Genomic DNA, 25,333 nt, shown 5'->3' on the forward strand with positions numbered 1-25,333 from the left:
TTGTTTTTAATTTTTTTTTTTTTTGCGTTTTTTTTTTCTCATCTGCGACTTGACGGTGATTTCGCCAAGTCTACATCGATTCAGAACCAGTTTCTGAAGTACCCAATTCAACGCAATGCCAAACTCGGTTTAAAATCCGCAAAACTGTCGCATGTTGGCACGCGCTAGCTTCCTCACTCGGCGCATGTTCTCTGGGACTGGAGTCGAGGCGCGAATTGGGGCAGATCTTCTTCTCCTGCGTGGCACTTCAATCGCTCGAGGAGCAATAACATCTAAATAGCTTCCTCCCAAGAAGTCCAACGTTGGAGATGTTGGTTGGATATTTCCAACGCAACAATAACTCGGTTCAGAAGAAATGTAGCTTCCTCCTAACGAGTAGTGTAGGGTCGGACTTGTAGGACGAAGGCGGCCAGCACATTCGAATGTTTGGTCACCGAAAAAGAACCTCTCGAAAGAGCTTTCGTCGTCGTCGTCGTCCTCCTCCTCTCCAACGTGCGCCACAACGAACGGTTGTTGTTCATATTCCTCCCTCGCAACCTGTTCCGGAATTCCAGCATTCGATGAAAGCGGTGGAATGCTTTCTTCCATCTGATTTTCAGAGACAGGCAGAAATAGTGAGGATATTTCACTTACTTCGTCGTCGGAGCTGTCCCTTGGGATGGCACGAAGAAAATCCCAAAGCTGACCAGCCTTTCCATTAGACGACATCTCTCTTTGAGCACGAAGGATAATGTCTTCTATATTCATGGATGGTCCCGACACTTCGAATAAGCTGGAGTCGGTGCCCGGTGCCTCCAACAGGCTTGAGCAATCACCCTCGTACTCAGAACTGTTAGGGCTCAAGGAGATGTTGACGGCCTCCTCACGAGCCTCTTCACCAGACGCCTTCTGCTCAGGTGGTACGGCGTCATCCTCCTCCACATTCCTTGTGCGGAATCTCTTCCAGCGCATCAACATAGATGTCACGAATGCTATTGCGCAAATTTTCGCCATCTTCTCTCTCTCTCTTTTCGTTAATACGAATCCACCGATAACGTGGTGGAGAATTAAAAGGGTCGACTCCCGGCCGCAAAACGAATAAACGATGAATCGTGTAAACGTGACACAGCGAGGAGCCGAGGACGCGCGCGCGAAACGCAAGTCCTTATATACCCATCGAGATGAAAAATTTCCCAGAAATTTTTGGAAAATTCCTAGAATCGTATAAAAATTTTGTATAACATTCCCCTGTACGACAGGTTCGAAAAATTTCCTGGAATTCCAGAAAATTTCCGGGATATTTTTGGACCCGACCAAGAATGGTTGCAGCTGACGATTCGACGGTTCAGTAATCGAACCTGTAGACCCGGCTGTTCATATTGTTATTATTATTATTTTTTTTCATCAATAAGTAGGGGACGTCCTCGGCTGTAAAAGTATATCACGACGTTGAAGATGCAGCGCCATCTATCGATCATAACTGTGGAATGCTACGGTTCCAATGCAGACAGTCCATGTAATTGAAATTACGTTCTCGCAGATGCGCGAATTCATACAGTTACTTTCAGATACGAAATAAATTTATCTCATCGAGAGTCTCTGAGTGCATTTAAAGTCCACCACCAACTTGGACGGCAAAAGCGATGACTGGCGAGAAGAGCTTCAAATCACAAATGCTTCATTTCAGAACCTTAATGTTTTCACAGTTTTGTACAGTGCTTGCAGAGCATCTGATCTCTTGAATGATATGAAAAATAAAACTCGTATGGTAAGCAGTTTCTTGGGATTGGATCGGCAAAGAAAAGACGTTCAATAAACCTCCAGATGAAAACACTAGCATCAAACATATCAGATATCAGTTTGCATGTCAAAGTGTTGTAACCTGGGGGTAGCGGCTGCCAACACAACATTCAAAAAGGGCAGCCGTACCAAAAAAAAAGAAAGAAAAAAAAATAGGAGAAGCGAAACCGCAGTTTCGCCCCCCGTCAACGCCCAAGAAAGTTTCACTTTGCTTTGGCAAGTTAGAACTAACAAAAGAAAAACTCGAAGAACTCAAGAAAACATTTTTTGTTAGTTTTTTTTTTTAAGTTTTTTTTGTTTTTTTGTTTTTAATTTTTTTTTTTGCGTTTTTTTTGCGTTTTTTTTTTCTCATCTGCGACTTGACGGTGATTTCGCCAAGTCTACATCGATTCAGAACCAGTTTCTGAAGTACCCAATTCAACGCAATGCCAAACTCGGTTTAAAATCCGCAAAACTGTCGCATGTTGGCACGCGCTAGCTTCCTCACTCGGCGCATGTTCTCTGGGACTGGAGTCGAGGCGCGAATTGGGGCAGATCTTCTTCTCCTGCGTGGCACTTCAATCGCTCGAGGAGCAATAACATCTAAATAGCTTCCTCCCAAGAAGTCCAACGTTGGAGATGTTGGTTGGATATTTCCAACGCAACAATAACTCGGTTCAGAAGAAATGTAGCTTCCTCCTAACGAGTAGTGTAGGGTCGGACTTGTAGGACGAAGGCGGCCAGCACATTCGAATGTTTGGTCACCGAAAAAGAACCTCTCGAAAGAGCTTTCGTCGTCGTCGTCGTCCTCCTCCTCCTCCTCCTCTCCAACGTGCGCCACAACGAACGGTTGTTGTTCATATTCCTCCCTCGCAACCTGTTCCGGAATTCCAGCATTCGATGAAAGCGGTGGAATGCTTTCTTCCATCTGATTTTCAGAGACAGGCAGAAATAGTGAGGATATTTCACTTACTTCGTCGTCGGAGCTGTCCCTTGGGATGGCACGAAGAAAATCCCAAAGCTGACCAGCCTTTCCATTAGACGACATCTCTCTTTGAGCACGAAGGATAATGTCTTCTATATTCATGGATGGTCCCGACACTTCGAATAAGCTGGAGTCGGTGCCCGGTGCCTCCAACAGGCTTGAGCAATCACCCTCGTACTCAGAACTGTTAGGGCTCAAGGAGATGTTGACGGCCTCCTCACGAGCCTCTTCACCAGACGCCTTCTGCTCAGGTGGTACGGCGTCATCCTCCTCCACATTCCTTGTGCGGAATCTCTTCCAGCGCATCAACATAGATGTCACGAATGCTATTGCGCAAATTTTCGCCATCTTCTCTCTCTCTCTTTTCGTTAATACGAATCCACCGATAACGTGGTGGAGAATTAAAAGGGTCGACTCCCGGCCGCAAAACGAATAAACGATGAATCGTGTAAACGTGACACAGCGAGGAGCCGAGGACGCGCGCGCGAAACGCAAGTCCTTATATACCCATCGAGATGAAAAATTTCCCAGAAATTTTTGGAAAATTCCTAGAATCGTATAAAAATTTTGTATAACATTCCCCTGTACGACAAGTTCGAAAAATTTCCTGGAATTCCAGAAAATTTCCGGGATATTTTTGGACCCGACCAAGAATGGTTGCAGCTGACGATTCGACGGTTCAGTAATCGAACCTGTAGACCCGGCTGTTCATATTGTTATTATTATTATTTTTTTTTCATCAATAAGTAGGGGACGTCCTCGGCTGTAAAAGTATATCACGACGTTGAAGATGCAGCGCCATCTATCGATCATAACTGTGGAATGCTACGGTTCCAATGCAGACAGTCCATGTAATTGAAATTACGTTCTCGCAGATGCGCGAATTCATACAGTTACTTTCAGATACGAAATAAATTTATCTCATCGAGAGTCTCTGAGTGCATTTAAAGTCCACCACCAACTTGGACGGGAAAAGCGATGACTGGCGAGAAGAGCTTCAAATCACAAATGCTTCATTTCAGAACCTTAATGTTTTCACAGTTTTGTACAGTGCTTGCAGAGCATCTGATCTCTTGAATGATATGAAAAATAAAACTCGTATGGTAAGCAGTTTCTTGGGATTGGATCGGCAAAGAAAAGACGTTCAATAAACCTCCAGATGAAAACACTAGCATCAAACATATCAGATATCAGTTTGCATGTCAAAGTGTTGTAACCTGGGGGTAGCGGCTGCCAACACAACATTCAAAAAGGGCAGCCGTACCAAAAAAAAAGAAAGAAAAAAAAATAGGAGAAGCGAAACCGCAGTTTCGCCCCCCGTCAACGCCCAAGAAAGTTTCACTTTGCTTTGGCAAGTTAGAACTAACAAAAGAAAAACTCGAAGAACTCAAGAAAATATTTTTTGTTAGTTTTTTTTTTTAAGTTTTTTTTGTTTTTTTGTTTTTAATTTTTTTTTTTTTTTTTTGCGTTTTTTTTTCTCATCTGCGACTTGACGGTGATTTCGCCAAGTCTACATCGATTCAGAACCAGTTTCTGAAGTACCCAATTCAACGCAATGCCAAACTCGGTTTAAAATCCGCAAAACTGTCGCATGTTGGCACGCGCTAGCTTCCTCACTCGGCGCATGTTCTCTGGGACTGGAGTCGAGGCGCGAATTGGGGCAGATCTTCTTCTCCTGCGTGGCACTTCAATCGCTCGAGGAGCAATAACATCTAAATAGCTTCCTCCCAAGAAGTCCAACGTTGGAGATGTTGGTTGGATATTTCCAACGCAACAATAACTCGGTTCAGAAGAAATGTAGCTTCCTCCTAACGAGTAGTGTAGGGTCGGACTTGTAGGACAAAGGCGGCCAGCACATTTGAATGTTTGGTCACCGAAAAAGAACCTCTCGAAAGAGCTTTCGTCGTCGTCGTCGTCCTCCTCCTCCTCCTCTCCAACGTGCGCCACAACGAACGGTTGTTGTTCATATTCCTCCCTCGCAACCTGTTCCGGAATTCCAGCATTCGATGAAAGCGGTGGAATGCTTTCTTCCATCTGATTTTCAGAGACAGGCAGAAATAGTGAGGATATTTCACTTACTTCGTCGTCGGAGCTGTCCCTTGGGATGGCACGAAGAAAATCCCAAAGCTGACCAGCCTTTCCATTAGACGACATCTCTCTTTGAGCACGAAGGATAATGTCTTCTATATTCATGGATGGTCCCGACACTTCGAATAAGCTGGAGTCGGTGCCCGGTGCCTCCAACAGGCTTGAGCAATCACCCTCGTACTCAGAACTGTTAGGGCTCAAGGAGATGTTGACGGCCTCCTCACGAGCCTCTTCACCAGACGCCTTCTGCTCAGGTGGTACGGCGTCATCCTCCTCCACATTCCTTGTGCGGAATCTCTTCCAGCGCATCAACATAGATGTCACGAATGCTATTGCGCAAATTTTCGCCATCTTCTCTCTCTCTCTTTTCGTTAATACGAATCCACCGATAACGTGGTGGAGAATTAAAAGGGTCGACTCCCGGCCGCAAAACGAATAAACGATGAATCGTGTAAACGTGACACAGCGAGGAGCCGAGGACGCGCGCGCGAAACGCAAGTCCTTATATACCCATCGAGATGAAAAATTTCCCAGAAATTTTTGGAAAATTCCTAGAATCGTATAAAAATTTTGTATAACATTCCCCTGTACGACAGGTTCGAAAAATTTCCTGGAATTCCAGAAAATTTCAAGGATATTTTTGGACCCGACCAAGAATGGTTGCAGCTGACGATTCGACGGTTCAGTAATCGAACCTGTAGACCCGGCTGTTCATATTGTTATTATTATTTTTTTTTTCATCAATAAGTAGGGGACGTCCTCGGCTGTAAAAGTATATCACGACGTTGAAGATGCAGCGCCATCTATCGATCATAACTGTGGAATGCTACGGTTCCAATGCAGACAGTCCATGTAATTGAAATTACGTTCTCGCAGATGCGCGAATTCATACAGTTACTTTCAGATACGAAATAAATTTATCTCATCGAGAGTCTCTGAGTGCATTTAAAGTCCACCACCAACTTGGACGGGAAAAGCGATGACTGGCGAAAAGAGCTTCAAATCACAAATGCTTCATTTCAGAACCTTAATGTTTTCACAGTTTTGTACAGTGCTTGCAGAGCATCTGATCTCTTGAATGATATGAAAAATAAAACTCGTATGGTAAGCAGTTTCTTGGGATTGGATCGGCAAAGAAAAGACGTTCAATAAACCTCCAGATGAAAACACTAGCATCAAACATATCAGATATCAGTTTGCATGTCAAAGTGTTGTAACCTGGGGGTAGCGGCTGCCAACACAACATTCAAAAAGGGCAGCCGTACCAAAAAAAAAGAAAGAAAAAAAAATAGGAGAAGCGAAACCGCAGTTTCGCCCCCCGTCAACGCCCAAGAAAGTTTCACTTTGCTTTGGCAAGTTAGAACTAACAAAAGAAAAACTCGAAGAACTCAAGAAAACATTTTTTGTTAGTTTTTTTTTTTAATTTTTTTTTGTTTTTTTGTTTTTAATTTTTTTTTTGCGTTTTTTTTTTCTCATCTGCGACTTGACGGTGATTTCGCCAAGTCTACATCGATTCAGAACCAGTTTCTGAAGTACCCAATTCAACGCAATGCCAAACTCGGTTTAAAATCCGCAAAACTGTCGCATGTTGGCACGCGCTAGCTTCCTCACTCGGCGCATGTTCTCTGGGACTGGAGTCGAGGCGCGAATTGGGGCAGATCTTCTTCTCCTGCGTGGCACTTCAATCGCTCGAGGAGCAATAACATCTAAATAGCTTCCTCCCAAGAAGTCCAACGTTGGAGATGTTGGTTGGATATTTCCAACGCAACAATAACTCGGTTCAGAAGAAATGTAGCTTCCTCCTAACGAGTAGTGTAGGGTCGGACTTGTAGGACGAAGGCGGCCAGCACATTCGAATGTTTGGTCACCGAAAAAGAACCTCTCGAAAGAGCTTTCGTCGTCGTCGTCGTCCTCCTCCTCTCCAACGTGCGCCACAACGAACGGTTGTTGTTCATATTCCTCCCTCGCAACCTGTTCCGGAATTCCAGCATTCGATGAAAGCGGTGGAATGCTTTCTTCCATCTGATTTTCAGAGACAGGCAGAAATAGTGAGGATATTTCACTTACTTCGTCGTCGGAGCTGTCCCTTGGGATGGCACGAAGAAAATCCCAAAGCTGACCAGCCTTTCCATTAGACGACATCTCTCTTTGAGCACGAAGGATAATGTCTTCTATATTCATGGATGGTCCCGACACTTCGAATAAGCTGGAGTCGGTGCCCGGTGCCTCCAACAGGCTTGAGCAATCACCCTCGTACTCAGAACTGTTAGGGCTCAAGGAGATGTTGACGGCCTCCTCACGAGCCTCTTCACCAGACGCCTTCTGCTCAGGTGGTACGGCGTCATCCTCCTCCACATTCCTTGTGCGGAATCTCTTCCAGCGCATCAACATAGATGTCACGAATGCTATTGCGCAAATTTTCGCCATCTTCTCTCTCTCTCTTTTCGTTAATACGAATCCACCGATAACGTGGTGGAGAATTAAAAGGGTCGACTCCCGGCCGCAAAACGAATAAACGATGAATCGTGTAAACGTGACACAGCGAGGAGCCGAGGACGCGCGCGCGAAACGCAAGTCCTTATATACCCATCGAGATGAAAAATTTCCCAGAAATTTTTGGAAAATTCCTAGAATCGTATAAAAATTTTGTATAACATTCCCCTGTACGACAGGTTCGAAAAATTTCCTGGAATTCCAGAAAATTTCCGGGATATTTTTGGACCCGACCAAGAATGGTTGCAGCTGACGATTCGACGGTTCAGTAATCGAACCTGTAGACCCGGCTGTTCATATTGTTATTATTATTATTTTTTTCATCAATAAGTAGGGGACGTCCTCGGCTGTAAAAGTATATCACGACGTTGAAGATGCAGCGCCATCTATCGATCATAACTGTGGAATGCTACGGTTCCAATGCAGACAGTCCATGTAATTGAAATTACGTTCTCGCAGATGCGCGAATTCATACAGTTACTTTCAGATACGAAATAAATTTATCTCATCGAGAGTCTCTGAGTGCATTTAAAGTCCACCACCAACTTGGACGGGAAAAGCGATGACTGGCGAGAAGAGCTTCAAATCACAAATGCTTCATTTCAGAACCTTAATGTTTTCACAGTTTTGTACAGTGCTTGCAGAGCATCTGATCTCTTGAATGATATGAAAAATAAAACTCGTATGGTAAGCAGTTTCTTGGGATTGGATCGGCAAAGAAAAGACGTTCAATAAACCTCCAGATGAAAACACTAGCATCAAACATATCAGATATCAGTTTGCATGTCAAAGTGTTGTAACCTGGGGGTAGCGGCTGCCAACACAACATTCAAAAAGGGCAGCCGTACCAAAAAAAAAGAAAGAAAAAAAAATAGGAGAAGCGAAACCGCAGTTTCGCCCCCCGTCAACGCCCAAGAAAGTTTCACTTTGCTTTGGCAAGTTAGAACTAACAAAAGAAAAACTCGAAGAACTCAAGAAAACATTTTTTGTTAGTTTTTTTTTTTAAGTTTTTTTTGTTTTTTTGTTTTTAATTTTTTTTTTTGCGTTTTTTTTGCGTTTTTTTTTTCTCATCTGCGACTTGACGGTGATTTCGCCAAGTCTACATCGATTCAGAACCAGTTTCTGAAGTACCCAATTCAACGCAATGCCAAACTCGGTTTAAAATCCGCAAAACTGTCGCATGTTGGCACGCGCTAGCTTCCTCACTCGGCGCATGTTCTCTGGGACTGGAGTCGAGGCGCGAATTGGGGCAGATCTTCTTCTCCTGCGTGGCACTTCAATCGCTCGAGGAGCAATAACATCTAAATAGCTTCCTCCCAAGAAGTCCAACGTTGGAGATGTTGGTTGGATATTTCCAACGCAACAATAACTCGGTTCAGAAGAAATGTAGCTTCCTCCTAACGAGTAGTGTAGGGTCGGACTTGTAGGACGAAGGCGGCCAGCACATTCGAATGTTTGGTCACCGAAAAAGAACCTCTCGAAAGAGCTTTCGTCGTCGTCGTCGTCCTCCTCCTCCTCCTCTCCAACGTGCGCCACAACGAACGGTTGTTGTTCATATTCCTCCCTCGCAACCTGTTCCGGAATTCCAGCATTCGATGAAAGCGGTGGAATGCTTTCTTCCATCTGATTTTCAGAGACAGGCAGAAATAGTGAGGATATTTCACTTACTTCGTCGTCGGAGCTGTCCCTTGGGATGGCACGAAGAAAATCCCAAAGCTGACCAGCCTTTCCATTAGACGACATCTCTCTTTGAGCACGAAGGATAATGTCTTCTATATTCACGGATGGTCCCGACACTTCGAATAAGCTGGAGTCGGTGCCCGGTGCCTCCAACAGGCTTGAGCAATCACCCTCGTACTCAGAACTGTTAGGGCTCAAGGAGATGTTGACGGCCTCCTCACGAGCCTCTTCACCAGACGCCTTCTGCTCAGGTGGTACGGCGTCATCCTCCTCCACATTCCTTGTGCGGAATCTCTTCCAGCGCATCAACATAGATGTCACGAATGCTATTGCGCAAATTTTCGCCATCTTCTCTCTCTCTCTTTTCGTTAATACGAATCCACCGATAACGTGGTGGAGAATTAAAAGGGTCGACTCCCGGCCGCAAAACGAATAAACGATGAATCGTGTAAACGTGACACAGCGAGGAGCCGAGGACGCGCGCGCGAAACGCAAGTCCTTATATACCCATCGATATGAAAAATTTCCCAGAAATTTTTGGAAAATTCCTAGAATCGTATAAAAATTTTGTATAACATTCCCCTGTACGACAGGTTCGAAAAATTTCCTGGAATTCCAGAAAATTTCCGGGATATTTTTCGACCCGACCAAGAATGGTTGCAGCTGACGATTCGACGGTTCAGTAATCGAACCTGTAGACCCGGCTGTTCATATTGTTATTATTATTTTTTTTTTCATCAATAAGTAGGGGACGTCCTCGGCTGTAAAAGTATATCACGACGTTGAAGATGCAGCGCCATCTATCGATCATAACTGTGGAATGCTACGGTTCCAATGCAGACAGTCCATGTAATTGAAATTACGTTCTCGCAGATGCGCGAATTCATACAGTTACTTTCAGATACGAAACAAATTTATCTCATCGAGAGTCTCTGAGTGCATTTAAAGTCCACCACCAACTTGGACGGGAAAAGCGATGACTGGCGAGAAGAGCTTCAAATCACAAATGCTTCATTTCAGAACCTTAATGTTTTCACAGTTTTGTACAGTGCTTGCAGAGCATCTGATCTCTTGAATGATATGAAAAATAAAACTCGTATGGTAAGCAGTTTCTTGGGATTGGATCGGCAAAGAAAAGACGTTCAATAAACCTCCAGATGAAAACACTAGCATCAAACATATCAGATATCAGTTTGCATGTCAAAGTGTTGTAACCTGGGGGTAGCGGCTGCCAACACAACATTCAAAAAGGGCAGCCGTACCAAAAAAAAAGAAAGAAAAAAAAATAGGAGAAGCGAAACCGCAGTTTCGCCCCCCGTCAACGCCCAAGAAAGTTTCACTTTGCTTTGGCAAGTTAGAACTAACAAAAGAAAAACTCGAAGAACTCAAGAAAACATTTTTTGTTAGTTTTTTTTTTTAAGTTTTTTTTGTTTTTTTGTTTTTAATTTTTTTTTTTGCGTTTTTTTTGCGTTTTTTTTTTCTCATCTGCGACTTGACGGTGATTTCGCCAAGTCTACATCGATTCAGAACCAGTTTCTGAAGTACCCAATTCAACGCAATGCCAAACTCGGTTTAAAATCCGCAAAACTGTCGCATGTTGGCACGCGCTAGCTTCCTCACTCGGCGCATGTTCTCTGGGACTGGAGTCGAGGCGCGAATTGGGGCAGATCTTCTTCTCCTGCGTGGCACTTCAATCGCTCGAGGAGCAATAACATCTAAATAGCTTCCTCCCAAGAAGTCCAACGTTGGAGATGTTGGTTGGATATTTCCAACGCAACAATAACTCGGTTCAGAAGAAATGTAGCTTCCTCCTAACGAGTAGTGTAGGGTCGGACTTGTAGGACGAAGGCGGCCAGCACATTCGAATGTTTGGCCACCGAAAAAGAACCTCTCGAAAGAGCTTTCGTCGTCGTCGTCGTCCTCCTCCTCCTCCTCTCCAACGTGCGCCACAACGAACGGTTGTTGTTCATATTCCTCCCTCGCAACCTGTTCCGGAATTCCAGCATTCGATGAAAGCGGTGGAATGCTTTCTTCCATCTGATTTTCAGAGACAGGCAGAAATAGTGAGGATATTTCACTTACTTCGTCGTCGGAGCTGTCCCGTGGGATGGCACGAAGAAAATCCCAAAGCTGACCAGCCTTTCCATTAGACGACATCTCTCTTTGAGCACGAAGGATAATGTCTTCTATATTCATGGATGGTCCCGACACTTCGAATAAGCTGGAGTCGGTGCCCGGTGCCTCCAACAGGCTTGAGCAATCACCCTCGTACTCAGAACTGTTAGGGCTCAAGGAGATGTTGACGGCCTCCTCACGAGCCTCTTCACCAGACGCCTTCTGCTCAGGTGGTACGGCGTCATCCTCCTCCACATTCCTTGTGCGGAATCTCTTCCAGCGCATCAACATAGATGTCACGAATGCTATTGCGCAAATTTTCGCCATCTTCTCTCTCTCTCTCTTTTCGTTAATACGAATCCACCGATAACGTGGTGGAGAATTAAAAGGGTCGACTCCCGGCCGCAAAACGAATAAACGATGAATCGTGTAAACGTGACACAGCGAGGAGCCGAGGACGCGCGCGCGAAACGCAAGTCCTTATATACCCATCGAGATGAAAAATTTCCCAGAAATTTTTGGAAAATTCCTAGAATCGTATAAAAATTTTGTATAACATTCCCCTGTACGACAGGTTCGAAAAATTTCCTGGAATTCCAGAAAATTTCCGGGATATTTTTGGACCCGACCAAGAATGGTTGCAGCTGACGATTCGACGGTTCAGTAATCGAACCTGTAGACCCGGCTGTTCATATTGTTATTATTATTTTTTTTTTTCATCAATAAGTAGGGGACGTCCTCGGCTGTAAAAGTATATCACGACGTTGAAGATGCAGCGCCATCTATCGATCATAACTGTGGAATGCTACGGTTCCAATGCAGACAGTCCATGTAATTGAAATTACGTTCTCGCAGATGCGCGAATTCATACAGTTACTTTCAGATACGAAATAAATTTATCTCATCGAGAGTCTCTGAGTGCATTTAAAGTCCACCACCAACTTGGACGGGAAAAGCGATGACTGGCGAGAAGAGCTTCAAATCACAAATGCTTCATTTCAGAACCTTAATGTTTTCACAGTTTTGTACAGTGCTTGCAGAGCATCTGATCTCTTGAATGATATGAAAAATAAAACTCGTTTGGTAAGCAGTTTCTTGGGATTGGATCGGCAAAGAAAAGACGTTCAATAAACCTCCAGATGAAAACACTAGCATCAAACATATCAGATATCAGTTTGCATGTCAAAGTGTTGTAACCTGGGGGTAGCGGCTGCCAACACAACATTCAAAAAGGGCAGCCGTACCAAAAAAAAAGAAAGAAAAAAAATAGGAGAAGCGAAACCGCAGTTTCGCCCCCCGTCAACGCCCAAGAAAGTTTCACTTTGCTTTGGCAAGTTAGAACTAACAAAAGAAAAACTCGAAGAACTCAAGAAAACATTTTTTGTTAGTTTTTTTTTTTGCGTTTTTTTTTTCTCATCTGCGACTTGACGGTGATTTCGCCAAGTCTACATCGATTCAGAACCAGTTTCTGAAGTACCCAATTCAACGCAATGCCAAACTCGGTTTAAAATCCGCAAAACTGTCGCATGTTGGCACGCGCTAGCTTCCTCACTCGGCGCATGTTCTCTGGGACTGGAGTCGAGGCGCGAATTGGGGCAGATCTTCTTCTCCCGCGTGGCACTTCAATCGCTCGAGGAGCAATAACATCTAAATAGCTTCCTCCCAAGAAGTCCAACGTTGGAGATGTTGGTTGGATATTTCCAACGCAACAATAACTCGGTTCAGAAGAAATGTAGCTTCCTCCTAACGAGTAGTGTAGGGTCGGACTTGTAGGACGAATACGGCCAGCACATTCGAATGTTTGGTCACCGAAAAAGAACCTCTCGAAAGAGCTTTCGTCGTCGTCCTCCTCCTCCTCCTCTCCAACGTGCGCCACAACGAACGGTTGTTGTTCATATTCCTCCCTCGCAACCTGTTCCGGAATTCCAGCATTCGATGAAAGCGGTGGAATGCTTTCTTCCATCTGATTTTCAGAGACAGGCAGAAATAGTGAGGATATTTCACTTACTTCGTCGTCGGAGCTGTCCCTTGGGATGGCACGAAGAAAATCCCAAAGCTGACCAGCCTTTCCATTAGACGACATCTCTCTTTGAGCACGAAGGATAATGTCTTCTATATTCATGGATGGTCCCGACACTTCGAATAAGCTGGAGTCGGTGCCCGGTGCCTCCAACAGGCTTGAGCAATCACCCTCGTACTCAGAACTGTTAGGGCTCAAGGAGATGTTGACGGCCTCCTCACGAGCCTCTTCACCAGACGCCTTCTGCTCAGGTGGTACGGCGTCATCCTCCTCCACATTCCTTGTGCGGAATCTCTTCCAGCGCATCAACATAGATGTCACGAATGCTATTGCGCAAATTTTCGCCATCTTCTCTCTCTCTCTTTTCGTTAATACGAATCCACCGATAACGTGGTGGAGAATTAAAAGGGTCGACTCCCGGCCGCAAAACGAATAAACGATGAATCGTGTAAACGTGACACAGCGAGGAGCCGAGGACGCGCGCGCGAAACGCAAGTCCTTATATACCCATCGAGATGAAAAATTTCCCAGAAATTTTTGGAAAATTCCTAGAATCGTATAAAAATTTTGTATAACATTCCCCTGTACGACAGGTTCGAAAAATTTCCTGGAATTCCAGAAAATTTCCGGGATATTTTTGGACCCGACCAAGAATGGTTGCAGCTGACGATTCGACGGTTCAGTAATCGAACCTGTAGACCCGGCTGTTCATATTGTTATTATTATTTTTTTTTTTCATCAATAAGTAGGGGACGTCCTCGGCTGTAAAAGTATATCACGACGTTGAAGATGCAGCGCCATCTATCGATCATAACTGTGGAATGCTACGGTTCCAATGCAGACAGTCCATGTAATTGAAATTACGTTCTCGCAGATGCGCGAATTCATACAGTTACTTTCAGATACGAAACAAATTTATCTCATCGAGAGTCTCTGAGTGCATTTAAAGTCCACCACCAACTTGGACGGGAAAAGCGATGACTGGCGAGAAGAGCTTCAAATCACAAATGCTTCATTTCAGAACCTTAATGTTTTCACAGTTTTGTACAGTGCTTGCAGAGCATCTGATCTCTTGAATGATATGAAAAATAAAACTCGTATGGTAAGCAGTTTCTTGGGATTGGATCGGCAAAGAAAAGACGTTCAATAAACCTCCAGATGAAAACACTAGCATCAAACATATCAGATATCAGTTTGCATGTCAAAGTGTTGTAACCTGGGGGTAGCGGCTGCCAACACAACATTCAAAAAGGGCAGCCGTACCAAAAAAAAAGAAAGAAAAAAAAATAGGAGAAGCGAAACCGCAGTTTCGCCCCCCGTCAACGCCCAAGAAAGTTTCACTTTGCTTTGGAAAGGTAGAACTAACAAAAGAAAAACTCGAAGAACTCAAGAAAACATTTTTTGTTAGTTTTTTTTTTAAAGTTTTTTTTGTTTTTTTGTTTTTAATTTTTGTTTTTTTTTTTTGCGTTTTTTTTTTCTCATCTGCGACTTGACGGTGATTTCGCCAAGTCTACATCGATTCAGAACCAGTTTCTGAAGTACCCAATTCAACGCAATGCCAAACTCGGTTTAAAATCCGCAAAACTGTCGCATGTTGGCACGCGCTAGCTTCCTCACTCGGCGCATGTTCTCTGGGACTGGAGTCGAGGCGCGAATTGGGGCAGATCTTCTTCTCCCGCGTGGCACTTCAATCGCTCGAGGAGCAATAACATCTAAATAGCTTCCTCCCAAGAAGTCCAACGTTGGAGATGTTGGTTGGATATTTCCAACGCAACAATAACTCGGTTCAGAAGAAATGTAGCTTCCTCCTAACGAGTAGTGTAGGGTCGGACTTGTAGGACGAATACGGCCAGCACATTCGAATGTTTGGTCACCGAAAAAGAACCTCTCGAAAGAGCTTTCGTCGTCGTCGTCGTCGTCCTCCTCCTCCTCCTCTCCAACGTGCGCCACAACGAACGGTTGTTGTTCATATTCCTCCCTCGCAACCTGTTCCGGAATTCCAGCATTCGATGAAAGCGGTGGAATGCTTTCTTCCATCTGATTTTCAGAGACAGGCAGAAATAGTGAGGATATTTCACTTACTTCGTCGTCGGAGCTGTCCCTTGGGATGGCACGAAGAAAATCCCAAAGCTGACCAGCCTTTCCATTAGACGACATCTCTCTTTGAGCACGAAGGATAATGTCTTCTATATTCATGGATGGTCCCGACACTTCGAATAAGCTGGAGTCGGTGCCCGGTGCCTCCAACAGGCTTGAGCAATCACCCTCGTACTCAGAACTGTTAGGGCTCAAGGAGATGTTGACGGCCTCCTCACGAGCCTCTTCACCAGACGCCTTCTGCTCAGGTGGTACGGCGTCATCCTCCTCCACATTCCTTGTGCGGAATCTCTTCCAGCGCATCAACATAGATGTCACGAATGCTATTGCGCAAATTTTCGCCATCTTCTCTCTCTCTCTTTTCGTTAATACGAATCCACCGATAACGTGGTGGAGAATTAAAAGGGTCGACTCCCGGCCGCAAAACGAATAAACGATGAATCGTGTAAACGTGACACAGCGAGGAGCCGAGGACGCGCGCGCGAAACGCAAGTCCTTATATACCCATCGAGATGAAAAATTTCCCAGAAATTTTTGGAAAATTCCTAGAATCGTATAAAAATTTTGTATAACATTCCCCTGTACGACAGGTTCGAAAAATTTCCTGGAATTCCAGAAAATTTCCGGGATATTTTTCGACCCGACCAAGAATGGTTGCAGCTGACGATTCGACGGTTCAGTAATCGAACCTGTAGACCCGGCTGTTCATATTGTTATTATTATTTTTTTTTTTCATCAATAAGTAGGGGACGTCCTCGGCTGTAAAAGTATATCACGACGTTGAAGATGCAGCGCCATCTATCGATCATAACTGTGGAATGCTACGGTTCCAATGCAGACAGTCCATGTAATTGAAATTACGTTCTCGCAGATGCGCGAATTCATACAGTTACTTTCAGATACGAAACAAATTTATCTCATCGAGAGTCTCTGAGTGCATTTAAAGTCCACCACCAACTTGGACGGGAAAAGCGATGACTGGCGAGAAGAGCTTCAAATCACAAATGCTTCATTTCAGAACCTTAATGTTTTCACAGTTTTGTACAGTGCTTGCAGAGCATCTGATCTCTTGAATGATATGAAAAATAAAACTCGTATGGTAAGCAGTTTCTTGGGATTGGATCGGCAAAGAAAAGACGTTCAATAAACCTCCAGATGAAAACACTAGCATGAAACATATCAGATATCAGTTTGCATGTCAAAGTGTTGTAACCTGGGGGTAGCGGCTGCCAACACAACATTCAAAAAGGGCAGCCGTACCAAAAAAAAAGAAAGAAAAAAAAATAGGAGAAGCGAAACCGCAGTTTCGCCCCCCGTCAACGCCCAAGAAAGTTTCACTTTGCTTTGGAAAGTTAGAACTAACAAAAGAAAAACTCGAAGAACTCAAGAAAACATTTTTTGTTAGTTTTTTTTTTTAAGTTTTTTTTGTTTTTTTGTTTTTAATTTTTTTTTTTTTTTTTTTTGCGTTTTTTTTTTCTCATCTGCGACTTGACGGTGATTTCGCCAAGTCTACATCGATTCAGAACCAGTTTCTGAAGTACCCAATTCAACGCAATGCCAAACTCGGTTTAAAATCCGCAAAACTGTCGCATGTTGGCACGCGCTAGCTTCCTCACTCGGCGCATGTTCTCTGGGACTGGAGTCGAGGCGCGAATTGGGGCAGATCTTCTTCTCCTGCGTGGCACTTCAATCGCTCGAGGAGCAATAACATCTAAATAGCTTCCTCCCAAGAAGTCCAACGTTGGAGATGTTGGTTGGATATTTCCAACGCAACAATAACTCGGTTCAGAAGAAATGTAGCTTCCTCCTAACGAGTAGTGTAGGGTCGGACTTGTAGGACGAAGGCGGCCAGCACATTCGAATGTTTGGTCACCGAAAAAGAACCTCTCGAAAGAGCTTTCGTCGTCGTCGTCGTCGTCCTCCTCCTCCTCCTCTCCAACGTGCGCCACAACGAACGGTTGTTGTTCATATTCCTCCCTCGCAACCTGTTCCGGAATTCCAGCATTCGATGAAAGCGGTGGAATGCTTTCTTCCATCTGATTTTCAGAGACAGGCAGAAATAGTGAGGATATTTCACTTACTTCGTCGTCGGAGCTGTCCCTTGGGATGACACGAAGAAAATCCCAAAGCTGACCAGCCTTTCCATTAGACGACATCTCTCTTTGAGCACGAAGGATAATGTCTTCTATATTCATGGATGGTCCCGACACTTCGAATAAGCTGGAGTCGGTGCCCGGTGCCTCCAACAGGCTTGAGCAATCACCCTCGTACTCAGAACTGTTAGGGCTCAAGGAGATGTTGACGGCCTCCTCACGAGCCTCTTCACCAGACGCCTTCTGCTCAGGTGGTACGGCGTCATCCTCCTCCACATTCCTTGTGCGGAATCTCTTCCAGCGCATCAACATAGATGTCACGAATGCTATTGCGCAAATTTTCGCCATCTTCTCTCTCTCTCTTTTCGTTAATACGAATCCACCGATAACGTGGTGGAGAATTAAAAGGGTCGACTCCCGGCCGCAAAACGAATAAACGATGAATCGTGTAAACGTGACACAGCGAGGAGCCGAGGACGCGCGCGCGAAACGCAAGTCCTTATATACCCATCGAGATGAAAAATTTCCCAGAAATTTTTGGAAAATTCCTAGAATCGTATAAAAATTTTGTATAACATTCCCCTGTACGACAGGTTCGAAAAATTTCCTGGAATTCCAGAAAATTTCCGGGATATTTTTGGACCCGACCAAGAATGGTTGCAGCTGACGATTCGACGGTTCAGTAATCGAACCTGTAGACCCGGCTGTTCATATTGTTATTATTATTATTTTTTTTCATCAATAAGTAGGGGACGTCCTCGGCTGTAAAAGTATATCACGACGTTGAAGATGCAGCGCCATCTATCGATCATAACTGTGGAATGCTACGGTTCCAATGCAGACAGTCCATGTAATTGAAATTACGTTCTCGCAGATGCGCGAATTCATACAGTTACTTTCAGATACGAAACAAATTTATCTCATCGAGAGTCTCTGAGTGCATTTAAAGTCCACCACCAACTTGGACGGGAAAAGCGATGACTGGCGAGAAGAGCTTCAAATCACAAATGCTTCATTTCAGAACCTTAATGTTTTCACAGTTTTGTACAGTGCTTGCAGAGCATCTGATCTCTTGAATGATATGAAAAATAAAACTCGTATGGTAAGCAGTTTCTTGGGATTGGATCGGCAAAGAAAAGACGTTCAATAAACCTCCAGATGAAAACACTAGCATCAAACATATCAGATATCAGTTTGCATGTCAAAGTGTTGTAACCTGGGGGTAGCGGCTGCCAACACAACATTCAAAAAGGGCAGCCGTACCAAAAAAAAAGAAAGAAAAAAAAAATAGGAGAAGCGAAACCGCAGTTTCGCCCCCCGTCAACGCCCAAGAAAGTTTCACTTTGCTTTGGCAAGTTAGAACTAACAAAAGAAAAACTCGAAGAACTCAAGAAAACATTTTTTGTTAGTTTTTTTTTTTAAGTTTTTTTTGTTTTTTTGTTTTTAATTTTTTTTTTTTTTCTCATCTGCGACTTGACGGTGATTTCGCCAAGTCTACATCGATTCAGAACCAGTTTCTGAAGTACCCAATTCAACGCAATGCCAAACTCGGTTTAAAATCCGCAAAACTGTCGCATGTTGGCACGCGCTAGCTTCCTCACTCGGCGCATGTTCTCTGGGACTGGAGTCGAGGCGCGAATTGGGGCAGATCTTCTTCTCCTGCGTGGCACTTCAATCGCTCGAGGAGCAATAACATCTAAATAGCTTCCTCCCAAGAAGTCCAACGTTGGAGATGTTGGTTGGATATTTCCAACGCAACAATAACTCGGTTCAGAAGAAATGTAGCTTCCTCCTAACGAGTAGTGTAGGGTCGGACTTGTAGGACGAAGGCGGCCAGCACATTCGAATGTTTGGTCACCGAAAAAGAACCTCTCGAAAGAGCTTTCGTCGTCGTCGTCGTCCTCCTCCTCTCCAACGTGCGCCACAACGAACGGTTGTTGTTCATATTCCTCCCTCGCAACCTGTTCCGGAATTCCAGCATTCGATGAAAGCGGTGGAATGCTTTCTTCCATCTGATTTTCAGAGACAGGCAGAAATAGTGAGGATATTTCACTTACTTCGTCGTCGGAGCTGTCCCTTGGGATGGCACGAAGAAAATCCCAAAGCTGACCAGCCTTTCCATTAGACGACATCTCTCTTTGAGCACGAAGGATAATGTCTTCTATATTCATGGATGGTCCCGACACTTCGAATAAGCTGGAGTCGGTGCCCGGTGCCTCCAACAGGCTTGAGCAATCACCCTCGTACTCAGAACTGTTAGGGCTCAAGGAGATGTTGACGGCCTCCTCACGAGCCTCTTCACCAGACGCCTTCTGCTCAGGTGGTACGGCGTCATCCTCCTCCACATTCCTTGTGCGGAATCTCTTCCAGCGCATCAACATAGATGTCACGAATGCTATTGCGCAAATTTTCGCCATCTTCTCTCTCTCTCTTTTCCTTAATACGAATCCACCGATAACGTGGTGGAGAATTAAAAGGGTCGACTCCCGGCCGCAAAACGAATAAACGATGAATCGTGTAAACGTGACACAGCGAGGAGCCGAGGACGCGCGCGCGAAACGCAAGTCCTTATATACCCATCGAGATGAAAAATTTCCCAGAAATTTTTGGAAAATTCCTAGAATCGTATAAAAATTTTGTATAACATTCCCCTGTACGACAGGTTCGAAAAATTTCCTGGAATTCCAGAAAATTTCCGGGATATTTTTGGACCCGACCAAGAATGGTTGCAGCTGACGATTCGACGGTTCAGTAATCGAACCTGTAGACCCGGCTGTTCATATTGTTATTATTATTTTTTTTTTTTCATCAATAAGTAGGGGACGTCCTCGGCTGTAAAAGTATATCACGACGTTGAAGATGCAGCGCCATCTATCGATCATAACTGTGGAATGCTACGGTTCCAATGCAGACAGTCCATGTAATTGAAATTACGTTCTCGCAGATGCGCGAATTCATACAGTTACTTTCAGATACGAAATAAATTTATCTCATCGAGAGTCTCTGAGTGCATTTAAAGTCCACCACCAACTTGGACGGGAAAAGCGATGACTGGCGAGAAGAGCTTCAAATCACAAATGCTTCATTTCAGAACCTTAATGTTTTCACAGTTTTGTACAGTGCTTGCAGAGCATCTGATCTCTTGAATGATATGAAAAATAAAACTCGTATGGTAAGCAGTTTCTTGGGATTGGATCGGCAAAGAAAAGACGTTCAATAAACCTCCAGATGAAAACACTAGCATCAAACATATCAGATATCAGTTTGCATGTCAAAGTGTTGTAACCTGGGGGTAGCGGCTGCCAACACAACATTCAAAAAGGGCAGCCGTACCAAAAAAAAAGAAAGAAAAAAAAAATAGGAGAAGCGAAACCGCAGTTTCGCCCCCCGTCAACGCCCAAGAAAGTTTCACTTTGCTTTGGCAAGTTAGAACTAACAAAAGAAAAACTCGAAGAACTCAAGAAAACATTTTTTGTTAGTTTTTTTTTTAAGTTTTTTTTGTTTTTAATTTTTTTTTTTTTTTTGCGTTTTTTTTTTCTCATCTGCGACTTGACGGTGATTTCGCCAAGTCTACATCGATTCAGAACCAGTTTCTGAAGTACCCAATTCAACGCAATGCCAAACTCGGTTTAAAATCCGCAAAACTGTCGCATGTTGGCACGCGCTAGCTTCCTCACTCGGCGCATGTTCTCTGGGACTGGAGTCGAGGCGCGAATTGGGGCAGATCTTCTTCTCCTGCGTGGCACTTCAATCGCTCGAGGAGCAATAACATCTAAATAGCTTCCTCCCAAGAAGTCCAACGTTGGAGATGTTGGTTGGATATTTCCAACGCAACAATAACTCGGTTCAGAAGAAATGTAGCTTCCTCCTAACGAGTAGTGTAGGGTCGGACTTGTAGGACGAAGGCGGCCAGCACATTCGAATGTTTGGTCACCGAAAAAGAACCTCTCGAAAGAGCTTTCGTCGTCGTCGTCGTCCTCCTCCTCCTCCTCTCCAACGTGCGCCACAACGAACGGTTGTTGTTCATATTCCTCCCTCGCAACCTGTTCCGGAATTCCAGCATTCGATGAAAGCGGTGGAATGCTTTCTTCCATCTGATTTTCAGAGACAGGCAGAAATAGTGAGGATATTTCACTTACTTCGTCGTCGGAGCTGTCCCTTGGGATGGCACGAAGAAAATCCCAAAGCTGACCAGCCTTTCCATTAGACGACATCTCTCTTTGAGCACGAAGGATAATGTCTTCTATATTCATGGATGGTCCCGACACTTCGAATAAGCTGGAGTCGGTGCCCGGTGCCTCCAACAGGCTTGAGCAATCACCCTCGTACTCAGAACTGTTAGGGCTCAAGGAGATGTTGACGGCCTCCTCACGAGCCTCTTCACCAGACGCCTTCTGCTCAGGTGGTACGGCGTCATCCTCCTCCACATTCCTTGTGCGGAATCTCTTCCAGCGCATCAACATAGATGTCACGAATGCTATTGCGCAAATTTTCGCCATCTTCTCTCTCTCTCTTTTCGTTAATACGAATCCACCGATAACGTGGTGGAGAATTAAAAGGGTCGACTCCCGGCCGCAAAACGAATAAACGATGAATCGTGTAAACGTGACACAGCGAGGAGCCGAGGACGCGCGCGCGAAACGCAAGTCCTTATATACCCATCGAGATGAAAAATTTCCCAGAAATTTTTGGAAAATTCCTAGAATCGTATAAAAATTTTGTATAACATTCCCCTGTACGACAGGTTCGAAAAATTTCCTGGAATTCCAGAAAATTTCCGGGATATTTTTGGACCCGACCAAGAATGGTTGCAGCTGACGATTCGACGGTTCAGTAATCGAACCTGTAGACCCGGCTGTTCATATTGTTATTATTATTTTTTTTTTTTCATCAATAAGTAGGGGACGTCCTCGGCTGTAAAAGTATATCACGACGTTGAAGATGCAGCGCCATCTATCGATCATAACTGTGGAATGCTACGGTTCCAATGCAGACAGTCCATGTAATTGAAATTACGTTCTCGCAGATGCGCGAATTCATACAGTTACTTTCAGATACGAAATAAATTTATCTCATCGAGAGTCTCTGAGTGCATTTAAAGTCCACCACCAACTTGGACGGGAAAAGCGATGACTGGCGAGAAGAGCTTCAAATCACAAATGCTTCATTTCAGAACCTTAATGTTTTCACAGTTTTGTACAGTGCTTGCAGAGCATCTGATCTCTTGAATGATATGAAAAATAAAACTCGTATGGTAAGCAGTTTCTTGGGATTGGATCGGCAAAGAAAAGACGTTCAATAAACCTCCAGATGAAAACACTAGCATCAAACATATCAGATATCAGTTTGCATGTCAAAGTGTTGTAACCTGGGGGTAGCGGCTGCCAACACAACATTCAAAAAGGGCAGCCGTACCAAAAAAAAAGAAAGAAAAAAAAAATAGGAGAAGCGAAACCGCAGTTTCGCCCCCCGTCAACGCCCAAGAAAGTTTCACTTTGCTTTGGCAAGTTAGAACTAACAAAAGAAAAACTCGAAGAACTCAAGAAAACATTTTTTGTTAGTTTTTTTTTAAAAGTTTTTTTTGTTTTTTTGTTTTTAATTTTTTTTTTTTTTTTTGCGTTTTTTTTTCTCATCTGCGACTTGACGGTGATTTCGCCAAGTCTACATCGATTCAGAACCAGTTTCTGAAGTACCCAATTCAACGCAATGCCAAACTCGGTTTAAAATCCGCAAAACTGTCGCATGTTGGCACGCGCTAGCTTCCTCACTCGGCGCATGTTCTCTGGGACTGGAGTCGAGGCGCGAATTGGGGCAGATCTTCTTCTCCTGCGTGGCACTTCAATCGCTCGAGGAGCAATAACATCTAAATAGCTTCCTCCCAAGAAGTCCAACGTTGGAGATGTTGGTTGGATATTTCCAACGCAACAATAACTCGGTTCAGAAGAAATGTAGCTTCCTCCTAAGGAGTAGTGTAGGGTCGGACTTGTAGGACGAAGGCGGCCAGCACATTCGAATGTTTGGTCACCGAAAAAGAACCTCTCGAAAGAGCTTTCGTCGTCGTCGTCGTCCTCCTCCTCCTCCTCTCCAACGTGCGCCACAACGAACGGTTGTTGTTCATATTCCTCCCTCGCAACCTGTTCCGGAATTCCAGCATTCGATGAAAGCGGTGGAATGCTTTCTTCCATCTGATTTTCAGAGACAGGCAGAAATAGTGAGGATATTTCACTTACTTCGTCGTCGGAGCTGTCCCTTGGGATGGCACGAAGAAAATCCCAAAGCTGACCAGCCTTTCCATTAGACGACATCTCTCTTTGAGCACGAAGGATAATGTCTTCTATATTCATGGATGGTCCCGACACTTCGAATAAGCTGGAGTCGGTGCCCGGTGCCTCCAACAGGCTTGAGCAATCACCCTCGTACTCAGAACTGTTAGGGCTCAAGGAGATGTTGACGGCCTCCTCACGAGCCTCTTCACCAGACGCCTTCTGCTCAGGTGGTACGGCGTCATCCTCCTCCACATTCCTTGTGCGGAATCTCTTCCAGCGCATCAACATAGATGTCACGAATGCTATTGCGCAAATTTTCGCCATCTTCTCTCTCTCTCTTTTCGTTAATACGAATCCACCGATAACGTGGTGGAGAATTAAAAGGGTCGACTCCCGGCCGCAAAACGAATAAACGATGAATCGTGTAAACGTGACACAGCGAGGAGCCGAGGACGCGCGCGCGAAACGCAAGTCCTTATATACCCATCGAGATGAAAAATTTCCCAGAAATTTTTGGAAAATTCCTAGAATCGTATAAAAATTTTGTATAACATTCCCCTGTACGACAGGTTCGAAAAATTTCCTGGAATTCCAGAAAATTTCCGGGATATTTTTGGACCCGACCAAGAATGGTTGCAGCTGACGATTCGACGGTTCAGTAATCGAACCTGTAGACCCGGCTGTTCATATTGTTATTATTATTATTTTTTTTCATCAATAAGTAGGGGACGTCCTCGGCTGTAAAAGTATATCACGACGTTGAAGATGCAGCGCCATCTATCGATCATAACTGTGGAATGCTACGGTTCCAATGCAGACAGTCCATGTAATTGAAATTACGTTCTCGCAGATGCGCGAATTCATACAGTTACTTTCAGATACGAAATAAATTTATCTCATCGAGAGTCTCTGAGTGCATTTAAAGTCCACCACCAACTTGGACGGGAAAAGCGATGACTGGCGAGAAGAGCTTCAAATCACAAATGCTTCATTTCAGAACCTTAATGTTTTCACAGTTTTGTACAGTGCTTGCAGAGCATCTGATCTCTTGAATGATATGAAAAATAAAACTCGTATGGTAAGCAGTTTCTTGGGATTGGATCGGCAAAGAAAAGACGTTCAATAAACCTCCAGATGAAAACACTAGCATCAAACATATCAGATATCAGTTTGCATGTCAAAGTGTTGTAACCTGGGGGTAGCGGCTGCCAACACAACATTCAAAAAGGGCAGCCGTACCAAAAAAAAAGAAAGAAAAAAAAAATAGGAGAAGCGAAACCGCAGTTTCGCCCCCCGTCAACGCCCAAGAAAGTTTCACTTTGCTTTGGCAAGTTAGAACTAACAAAAGAAAAACTCGAAGAACTCAAGAAAACATTTTTTGTTAGTTTTTTTTTTAAGTTTTTTTTGTTTTTTTGTTTTTAATTTTTTTTTTTTTTGCGTTTTTTTTTTCTCATCTGCGACTTGACGGTGATTTCGCCAAGTCTACATCGATTCAGAACCAGTTTCTGAAGTACCCAATTCAACGCAATGCCAAACTCGGTTTAAAATCCGCAAAACTGTCGCATGTTGGCACGCGCTAGCTTCCTCACTCGGCGCATGTTCTCTGGGACTGGAGTCGAGGCGCGAATTGGGGCAGATCTTCTTCTCCTGCGTGGCACTTCAATCGCTCGAGGAGCAATAACATCTAAATAGCTTCCTCCCAAGAAGTCCAACGTTGGAGATGTTGGTTGGATATTTC

The sequence above is a fragment of the Pholcus phalangioides genome, unplaced genomic scaffold (assembly GCF_987345545.1).
Source record: "Pholcus phalangioides strain wild (caught in Gottingen) unplaced genomic scaffold, Ppha-v1.0 ptg000172l_1, whole genome shotgun sequence".
NCBI classification, from domain to species: Eukaryota; Metazoa; Arthropoda; class Arachnida; order Araneae; family Pholcidae; genus Pholcus; species Pholcus phalangioides.